Source organism: Palaemon carinicauda, chromosome 9 (genome assembly GCF_036898095.1).
Source record: "Palaemon carinicauda isolate YSFRI2023 chromosome 9, ASM3689809v2, whole genome shotgun sequence".
Lineage (NCBI taxonomy): Eukaryota > Metazoa > Arthropoda > Malacostraca > Decapoda > Palaemonidae > Palaemon > Palaemon carinicauda.
Window position 1 is genome coordinate 68,090,314 of NC_090733.1, and position 10,000 is coordinate 68,100,313.

Here is a 10,000-nt window from a genome sequence, read left to right on the forward strand (position 1 = left end):
TATTGCTGAACTAAACTCATCAATTTATTCTCTTATTAGAGTAGTCTTTATTTTCTCTCTCTTTCCTTAGATCAAAACAAATTTTACTTCTCACCATTCTATGATCGCTTGACTTTAACTCGTTTAACACTAGTACATCTTTAACTCAATAGACTTTTTTAACTGAGAATAAACCTATTTATTTTATTTTTATTTTTCCATTTGGGCTTTACCATGTCCATTTTCAATGTTCTTTTTTATAAAGGGTGTTCATGATTTTAAGATTGTTTCTTTCAGTAAATTCTACAAGAATGTTTCCTCTGTCATTCCTTGTGCCAACTCCAACTTTACCTACTACTTTTGAACTACCTTTTTAGTATTAAAATCACCCAAAATAAATGTAAATTGAGTCTCACGTTTTTTTTTTCATAGATATCTCCAGATCTTCATAAAAAGGTTCTTTTTCTTCCACTGTATGGGATGTTGTTGGTCGTTATGTTTGAAGGATCTTCAGTTTATACTTTTTATCTAGTTTGATAATCAATCCTGTAATTCTATCAATAGTACTATAAAATTCTTCTATGCTACCTACAAGATTTTTATTAATAAGAAAACCCATTCCATTTTCTTCGTTCCTTTCATGTCATATGAAGCAAAATATATGGCCTTCTTTTAATTCTATATAAGATTCCCTAGCTCTTCTAATTTTACTCAATCATATTACACCCCAATACATTTATTTTAGTTCTTCCCTAGACAAGCTCCTGACGTTGTATGTTGGGCATTTTTTCCACTACCACTGGGGACTGGGGTATGCGACGGGGCTGTTATATATACAGTATGTCTGGGTTTTGGCCAGTCATCATCACCATGCTAGCCACTGCGGATTGGTGATGGTGGGAGATTTTCGCCTGATCGCTCACAGCAAACCAAACTAGTATGGGTGTCCTTGACTAGTATAGCTTTGCTGATCATTGTGATCCACAAATTCTTTCCCCTTGTTTGGGTATCCCCGCTAAGAAAGGGATACACACATATATATATATATATATATATATATATATATATATATATATATATATATATATATATATATATATATATATATATATATATATATATATATATATATACAGTATATATATATATATATATATATATATGTATATATATATATTTATATATATATATATATATAAATATATATATATATATATATATATATACATATATATATATATATATATATATATATATATATATATATATATATATATATATGTGTGTGTATGTATATATATATATATATATATATATATATATATATATATAAATATATATATATATATATATATATATATATATATATATATATATATAAATATATATATATATATATATATATATATACATATATTTATATATACATATAGGGAGAGAGAGAGAGAGAGAGAGAGAGAGAGAGAGAGAGAGAGAGAGAGAGAGAGAGAGAGAGAGAGAGAGAGAGAGAGAGAGAGAGTTTCTGTGTGTAAACTTGTTATTAATGAGCCCTAAATAAGAATGGATTCTAAAAGAAAACTAGAATAGAATAATTTCTTAGAAAATAAATCAATTCTGGCCGTTGAGAATCCCCATATCTCACTTTCCGGTGATTCTTGCTTGACTAATCAGATATACTGGAGACACTTGAAGTTTGTTATAAGCCTGGGCGACGAGCAGTTTCATTAGAAAATGTCAAGTTATTGCTAGGACGTTTTAAGCTTAACGGGAAATATGCAATCACTGGATCTCAAGAAAATTACTGATATTTTCTTTTTCATATTATTTTTCCTGTGCTGATATAGATTAATCAGACGACAGTATTATTATTATTACTAGCTAAGCTACAACCATAGTTGGATAAGCAGAAGGCTACAAGCCAAAAGTGCTCCAACAGGGAAATATAACCCAATGAAGAAAGGAAATAGATAAACTATATGAGAAGTAAAGAACAATTAAAATAGAATATTTTAGGAACAGTGACTGCATAAAAAAAAATCTTTCACATATAAATTATAAAGAAAAACTTATGTCAGTTGCAAGTTTGAAGTTTCAAGTTCTACCGATGCAGCTACCCGACTAGGAAGATCTCTCTATAACTTGGTCACAGGTGGAATAATGCTTCTTGAATACTTTGTAGTATTGAGCCTGATAATGGAGAAGGTCTGACTATTAGAATTAACTGCATACCTAGTATTACGAAAAGGAGGGTACTGCCCGGGAAGATCTGAATGTAAAGGATGATCAGAATTATGACAAATCTTGTGCAACATGAATAACGAACTAATTGAACGACGGTGCCAAAGATTAGTATCTAGATTAGGAATAAGAAATTTAATAGAACGTAAGTTCCTGTCTAACAAATCAGCAGCTGAAGACCAGGCAGGAAAACAATACTCGAAAAAAAGGTAGAATGTGAACGTTTCCCAAGAATAGACTAATTACCGAAAATCTTACAATACTTTCTTATTAAGCCACTTGTTTGTGCAATTGAAGAAGACAGAAGTAAAGTATTTCCTAAATGTTAATTTGCTGTTAAGAATCGCACCTAAAATTTTAACTCATACAGAGTTAAAGAAATATTATCAATGTTGAGATCCGGATGTTGAGGAGCCACTGTCCTTGACCTACTTACAGTCATACTTTGAGTTTTGTTAGGATTCAACTTCATACCCCTTAATTTGGGCCATGCACTCATTTTAGATAGATCTCTATTAAGGGACTCAGCAACCTCCGATATACATTCAGGAGATGAAATTTATGCAAAGAGAGTAGCATCATCTGCATATGCAACGAGTTTGTTCTCTGGGCCAAACCTCATGTCATGTGTATATAGTATGAAAAGTAATGGGCCAAGAACACTACCTTAAGAAACCCCAGATATCACATTCCTATACTTACTTTGGTATCCATCGACTCTTTGCGATCTTGTAACAATATGTGAATGTTGTGGTCAGGATTTCGTATGTAATCAGTGTATGAATATTGTTTGGTACGCTGTCTAAGTTTGTAAATGATATCTGTTGTTTATGTTTGGGTAAGTCACGTGACCACACAGTCTTCCGCTGCCCGCATTCTCCCCCGCTCTCAACATGTTGGCTCGGCAGTGCTGTACAACTTGCTGTTTAACTTGTATAATAAACTAAGGTTAATTACCCTCAGCTTATCAATCAGAACCCATAACAGATCTATTACTTAGAAATTCAATAATGATGCTAAGAAAAGACCCATTCACTCCTAACCACTAAAATAAAGGCCAATATACAAACTCCCTGGCCATAATCAAGGGATTTCTGTACAACATTGGAGATTGTAAGAAGGACATCACATGTTCCAATGCCTTTACGAAAGCCAGATCGAAGACTAGGGAACAGATGATTACCTTCAGCAAACCTATTTAGACATTTTACAAAAAGATGTTTAAAAACTTTAGATGTTATTATTATTATTATTATTATTATTATTATTATTATTATTATTATTATTACTTGCTAACCTATCACCCTAGTTGGCTGAAACCCTCGGGCTTCCCCAGGGAAAATAGCCCAGTTAGGAAAGGATATAAAGAAATTATAAGAATAGTAGTTAACAATTAAAACAAATATTTTATGAACAGTAATAGCATTGAAATAAATATTGCTTATGTAAACTATAAAAATTTCAAAAAACAATAGAGAGAGAAATTTCATAGAGTACTGTGGCCGAGTGAACCCTCAAGCAAAAGAACTCTAACCTAAGACGGTGAAAGATCATGGTACATAGGCTAAGGCACTGCCCGAGACTAGAGAACAATGGTTTGATTTTGGAGTGTCCCTTTCCTAGAAGAACTGCTTACCATAGCTAAAGAATCTCTTCTACCCTTACCAAGAGGAAAGTAGCCACTTAACAATTACAATGCAGTAGTTAATCCTCGAACGAGGAAGAATTGTTTGGTAATCTCAGTGTTGTCTGGTGTATGAGGACAGAGAAGAATATGTAAAGAATAGGCCAGACTAATCGGTACATGTGTAGGCAAAAAGAAAATGAGCCGTAACCATAGAGAAGGGTCCAATGTAGTACTGTTTGGCCAGTCAAATGACTCAATAATTCTCTAGCGGTAGTGTCTCAACGGGTGTCTGGTGCCCTGGCCAACCTACTACCATGGGAGTTATGATAACTGGGAGGTAATCAGTTGGATTTGAACTACCAGAAACACATTTACATAGTGGAGTAACATTACAAATTCTCCAACAAGTGCTAAGTGCTCTTCTTGCTAACTTGCACAAAATAACAGACAACTTTGGAGTTAAGAGATCTGCAGTCTATATAAAAAAACAAAGGAAAAATATCATTTGGGTTTACACCTCCAAAAGCATCAAGATCATTCAGGAGAGCTTTGATTTTTCGAGATTGAAAACTAAACTAGTTAGTTTAGCCTCATGAAAACAGGAATGAGGAAGATCAAGTTTCTCATTACTCTGCTTACTGTCAAACACATCAGCCAAAAGGGATGCCTTTTCCTTTTGACAGTGAGTGACAGAGCCATCTAGTTTAAGTAGAGGAGGAACTGTTGGATCTACACCAAAAAGTGCCGATTTAAGGGTAGTCCACCACTTATGTTCCTGGGTTGTACCAGAAAAGGGTTTCTTTTATGGTTAAATTGTGTTCCTTTCCAGTTGAAGCATAAACTCTCTAAGCAAAAGCTCTAAGCTAAGTATAGTTATTCCAAGTCAAATCTGATCTGTTATCCTTCCAAAGATGATAGGCATAAGCAGGATCCAAAGAAGAACCCGTCTGCCAACGTGCCGACCAATATAAGACCTTTTCCGCGAAGGTAGTCACGTGAGCCCCTCTTCGTTATAAGTTCCTTTGGCCGGTATCGGGCATTTATGTTGGCAGTTTTTTTTTAATTAATTTCTTTTATTAAAACTAATCTCCGTTTAAAACTTTTTCAACTCTCACTTTAATGCTAAGTTGACCCACAGGGACCCAAAGTCATCGAAGGTCAGAGAACATGAAATTATTCAGTAATATACTGTAGAAGAAAAATAATTTCTATTTTTGTTTGGATTAATTTAATAAAACCGGGACAAATAACTCCGTGATATCATTTCAGTGTTAATTTGTTGATTTTTTTCACGCTTCAACACCCATTCTTCTACATTTTAATATTTACAGTAATCTTATTTATATATTTCATTCTGAAATACAAAGAGAAATAGTAGCAAAGAATTTTCTCATATCTTTGGAAACATCAAACTCAGACAATTCGAATTCATAAACTAGCGATTTGGTGCAATTTCTACATATGAGCTGCAATAAATATCTCACAATAGCCATCTGAGACATGAAAGCATCAGAAAAAGTGCATATTGTCCGCCTCTGTTAATAGTAACAGGCAAGAACCTTTCGATTCATTCCATTTTGATGCATTAGCCTGTAAATTGGGACATTTTTATAAAAACATCCTGACAATATACGGTATCTAGCAATGAAACGAAGAGACTCGGAAACAGACTTTACAAGTTTGACTACCTTTTTCTCAGTCAGATTCTGTTTTACTCCTATATTGTCCATTATACCTTCATTTTCAATTTCAGCAAAATGTTATAGTCAAGCTTATATCTACTGACAGTTCTTGCTCAGTGATCTGTTTTGCATTAGCAAATGATGTCTCCGTTTTCTGCTCCTCATAATTTATCCCAAACGCATTTCTTGACACTTTATCACTAAAAATTGAACATAAATTGATAACCTCAAGCCATTTACCTTCTCCTGACTATACTTTTCACGAAAGATAGAACCGGAAACAAAACTATTAAAATTTTGCAGCTTGAACCCCAAATTGTCGTCGACGATAACATCCTTACAAAAATGCACAGAGCAAATCACAACATGATCTAGGTTAAGTTCATCTGACTGTCGACATGTCTGTTTCCAGACATCTCTTAAACTTTCATTTCTCGAAAAAGAAAGAAACACATATCTAAATCTATAGACTTAGATTTTCCTTTCAAGTTAAAGGAACCAAAAACTACGCAATAGTTAATTATTGTGCAGATAATATTTAAACAAAAGTGTTTAGGCAGGAAAATTCTTTTCAAAGTATCCTTTACCACAAGAAATGTTTGCGAATGAGACATTGTACAAGACAACTGGTATTTATATGCTGGAATCCTAAGCATATTATAGATCAATATGTATCAAAGAAGTCATTAGAGACAAAATATATAATACAAAGAAATTGGAGGACATGTTTTGGGTGGCCCTTTAAGCCAAATCTTTAACCTAGATTGCTTGCTGTACGCGAGCCCGGCCGAGGTTAGGGGCTCACGTGAGCTCAGATCCTGACCTGCGCTTTAGCAGACCTGTTCTTCTCTGGATCCTGGCATAAGTAGCATTTTCCATCTTCCTCCCTCATTATTATTATTATTATTATTATTATTATTATTATTATTATTATTATTATTTTATGTTGGTGGTTATAGAAGTGAAGGCTAAACCCAACAGTATTTTTATTTTGTTTTGTTTTCTATAAGGACACCTATTTTCTCACCTCCTAATTTGTCTGTGAATTTTTTTTTCACTCTTGTTGGAGAATTAGTAATGTTACTACATTAGGTAGAAATGGTGTTAGCTTTTACCCCTGTGGTTTACTGGCAAATTTCCAGAACTCACTCATCGTTGTCTCAGGTTTTTGAAAACCTGTTGGTAAAATGTGTTAATAGATATGATGAAAGTAATTATCTGTTTCCTAGTCTACAATTTGGTTTTCACAAAGGCCTTGGAGCAATTGATGCTATTCTTACAACCTACACTGTTATCCAGAAATCCATGGATAATGGTCATGAAGTACGCTTGAAATTAGTACTGCATTTGACTATGTTGATTATAAGGTGGTTGTTTTCAGACTTAAATTTTTCATCAATAGATTACAAAGATTAGTTGCTGTTTAACACCAAAGTGACTAAAGGGATTTAATATATGGTGCTCCATAGGGAAGTGTTTCTGGCATTTTATTTTTCCTATTACATGCGCAATATATGTGTCTTGGCCTTAAAAATAAGCCCCTTGCTTATGCTGATGATGATATTCTCTTTACATCGATCTTATATCCTGAAAGTAGACAGACATTGTTGTTGCAAAACTCCTTTGTAATTATTTAGAGAAAATTAGAGAATTGTAGAATGGAGTTGCACCCTAAACACAACTCAAAAGACATCCTTTCTACCCAGAACTTTTCAGTGAAAAGGTTTCATTAATTACATGCAGCTCATATCAAATTCTAGGTGTTTCTTAATTGCCATTTTAGTTTTGAGAAACATATCTGCCTGTATCTTGTTAAGTTATACATTAAATATCGTACATTGAAAAGTTCTTTCAAGAATTTTGGAAAGCTGTATCAGGAAAATCTTTTGAATAAATTTATTCAGTAGTGTTTTAACTGTCTAGTCTCCGATAGCCGACTCTCATCGCTTCGGACAAAAACTCCACATTTATTAAATTCCTCAAGTTTCATCTGGATAATATTCTTTGGAACTGTCATTCAATAAGCATTTTATACATGCTGTGAAAAAGTTTCCATTATTCTGACCAACCTTCACATATAGTTTTCCCCAGACTATACCAATAACTCCAAGGTATACAGTTAGTTTGGATAGTCTTGTATTTCCTCTCATAAAGTTTAATACTGCACAATTTTCTAGAAGTTTCCTTCTGGGTGTAACCAAATATTGGAACCATCTTCCAAATTAAATAGTTGAGTCAGCGTAACTTCCGAAGTTCAAAATTGGTGTGAATGCTTTCCAGGTTAGCAAGTTGATTTAAGTATCCTTTCATAGTTTATGTGTTATTTACCTTTTTTAATATTATTATCTATCTTAATATATTCTTTTTATTACTCTTTATATCTTATTATCTACTTTTCCATTTATTCTGTCCACTAAGCTGCTTTCCTTATTGGGTCTCTTGGGCAAGTTGCATTTTGCTCATCGAATTAGGGTTGTACCTTGACTTATAATATTAATGATGATTATTATCCTTCAGCAAAATTATTATTAATCAATGCCTGTAGAATATTTTATTTTGTATTGATTCTATTCATTATGCTCACCTCATAAGCAAAAATTACTCTGTCACTAGATGAGATTGATCCATCTATAAAAATTCCGTTGTTTGACTTCTAATTCTTTCTCTTGACCAGAGTGGAATTATGGCATGATATTGCAGATCTCTTCCGCCTAGACGCACGATTGCCTAAGAGTCCAGTCCCTCCCCACCAAATGATTAACGCTTATTACTCTTAGTAGTACTCCACAGAAAGGTCGAATGGGCGTCAGCGGTCATTCAATAGGTCACTGGGTGAAGGTCGTAGCGAGGGAGGCAAGTGTCTGCCGGGGTACTTCCTCAAAGACTTCCCCACCACTGGCCCTCATTCCATGAGCCCATCCTTCAGCAACCGCACAACATTTTCTTGTTGTCACATTATGATCATCTCTAGTTGTAGTTACTCAGCCGTAACATCTTATTGAAAGGAACATATGAAAGGTGATGGATGGGAAAAACAAGGCTAGCATTCACCTGTAAACTAGATCAAGTTTCTCTTTTGTCTAAGATATGGAATTTGGAGCATCCTCGGGAAGAGTTTCCTTGTTAAAATCACGTAGTTAGTGTAAATAATTATTTTGTGATGATCTCTATCCCTCCCACTACATATGATAACGGCTACGAAACGGGAATTCATTGAGTACAGTTACATGTGAATCAAGAGAAAGGAGGCATTTGAAACTTATTCTTAATTGCCATTTCATTTGTTTCTCCGTTACTTCAAGGTACGGAACGAGTAAAATGATTTGCGGCGGCAACGCTATTATCGTGTTCCCAAGTCTCCCAGATCCGTAAAAAGCAAGGATAGACAGAAAAGGACGTAGATAAGGGAAGTGATGTTGAAATACGATTTCTGATGATAGCGATGCTTTCTACTCCCGATGCCAGATAGTATATGATCCAGATGTTTATGGCGTACTTAAAAACGAGGGCAGGTTCAGAGTTTTCCTCTAAACTTATGTGGCATTGACGTCTTTAATGACCGTGAAGGAAATAATGATTTTGTATTAACGAAGATTTGAAAGCTATAATTGGTTCATTTCTCAAACAATTCGATGATCTTTATCACCTGAGCTGACATTCAAGTATGACCATCTGCTAATCGAAAGAAAATATGATGGTCTAGGCAAAGACTGTTCATAGAAATGTCAAGCTTGTGTTCAGACATAAGAACATGCAAGATGATAACGAGCTAAATTTATTCGTGATGAATAGGAGAACAAGATTCTAACGAGACTTACACTGGCTACCAATAAGAAACTTTATTATTATTATTATTATTATTATTATTATTATTATTATTATTATTATTATTATTACTGGTGAGTCTTAAGTGTTCAAGAGAGTTAAAGAACATACTTGAAAAAGAAGAAATGAGGAAGGAGATGACCCAACTTGAGTATTGGTAATTTGTATTTTGACAATTGATGAAACGGGGAGTGGAGCTCATCCCTATCGGATCCAGTAATTCTCAACCTGGGCGTCTCGACCATCCAGGGGGTTGCAAGATGCTTTTGTGTGGTCGCCAGATTATATTAAAAAATGATAAGGAAAAAAGTATTTGGTCCGTTAGCTAATAAATTGAGTTAAATTGATATTTGAATTTTTCCTACCCTTCTAATTGTATTATATAATATAATTGTAATAGTTTTAATATGTTGCCTACATTTCCTAGAAACATCTTCTAAGACCGAGAGAGGCTATACTCACCCCATCGCTTTGTCAACTGGAGCTGTCCAATGATCGAACCTAACATTGTTGGTTCAATCGCATTCGATAAGATCTGGATTTCAGTTGAAAGGGGATATCCAGGATTATCCAAAGCTGCACTGCACAACCTTATTCCTTTTAGATCAATCTATTTGTGTGAAAAGACTTTACCGGCACTGACATATAT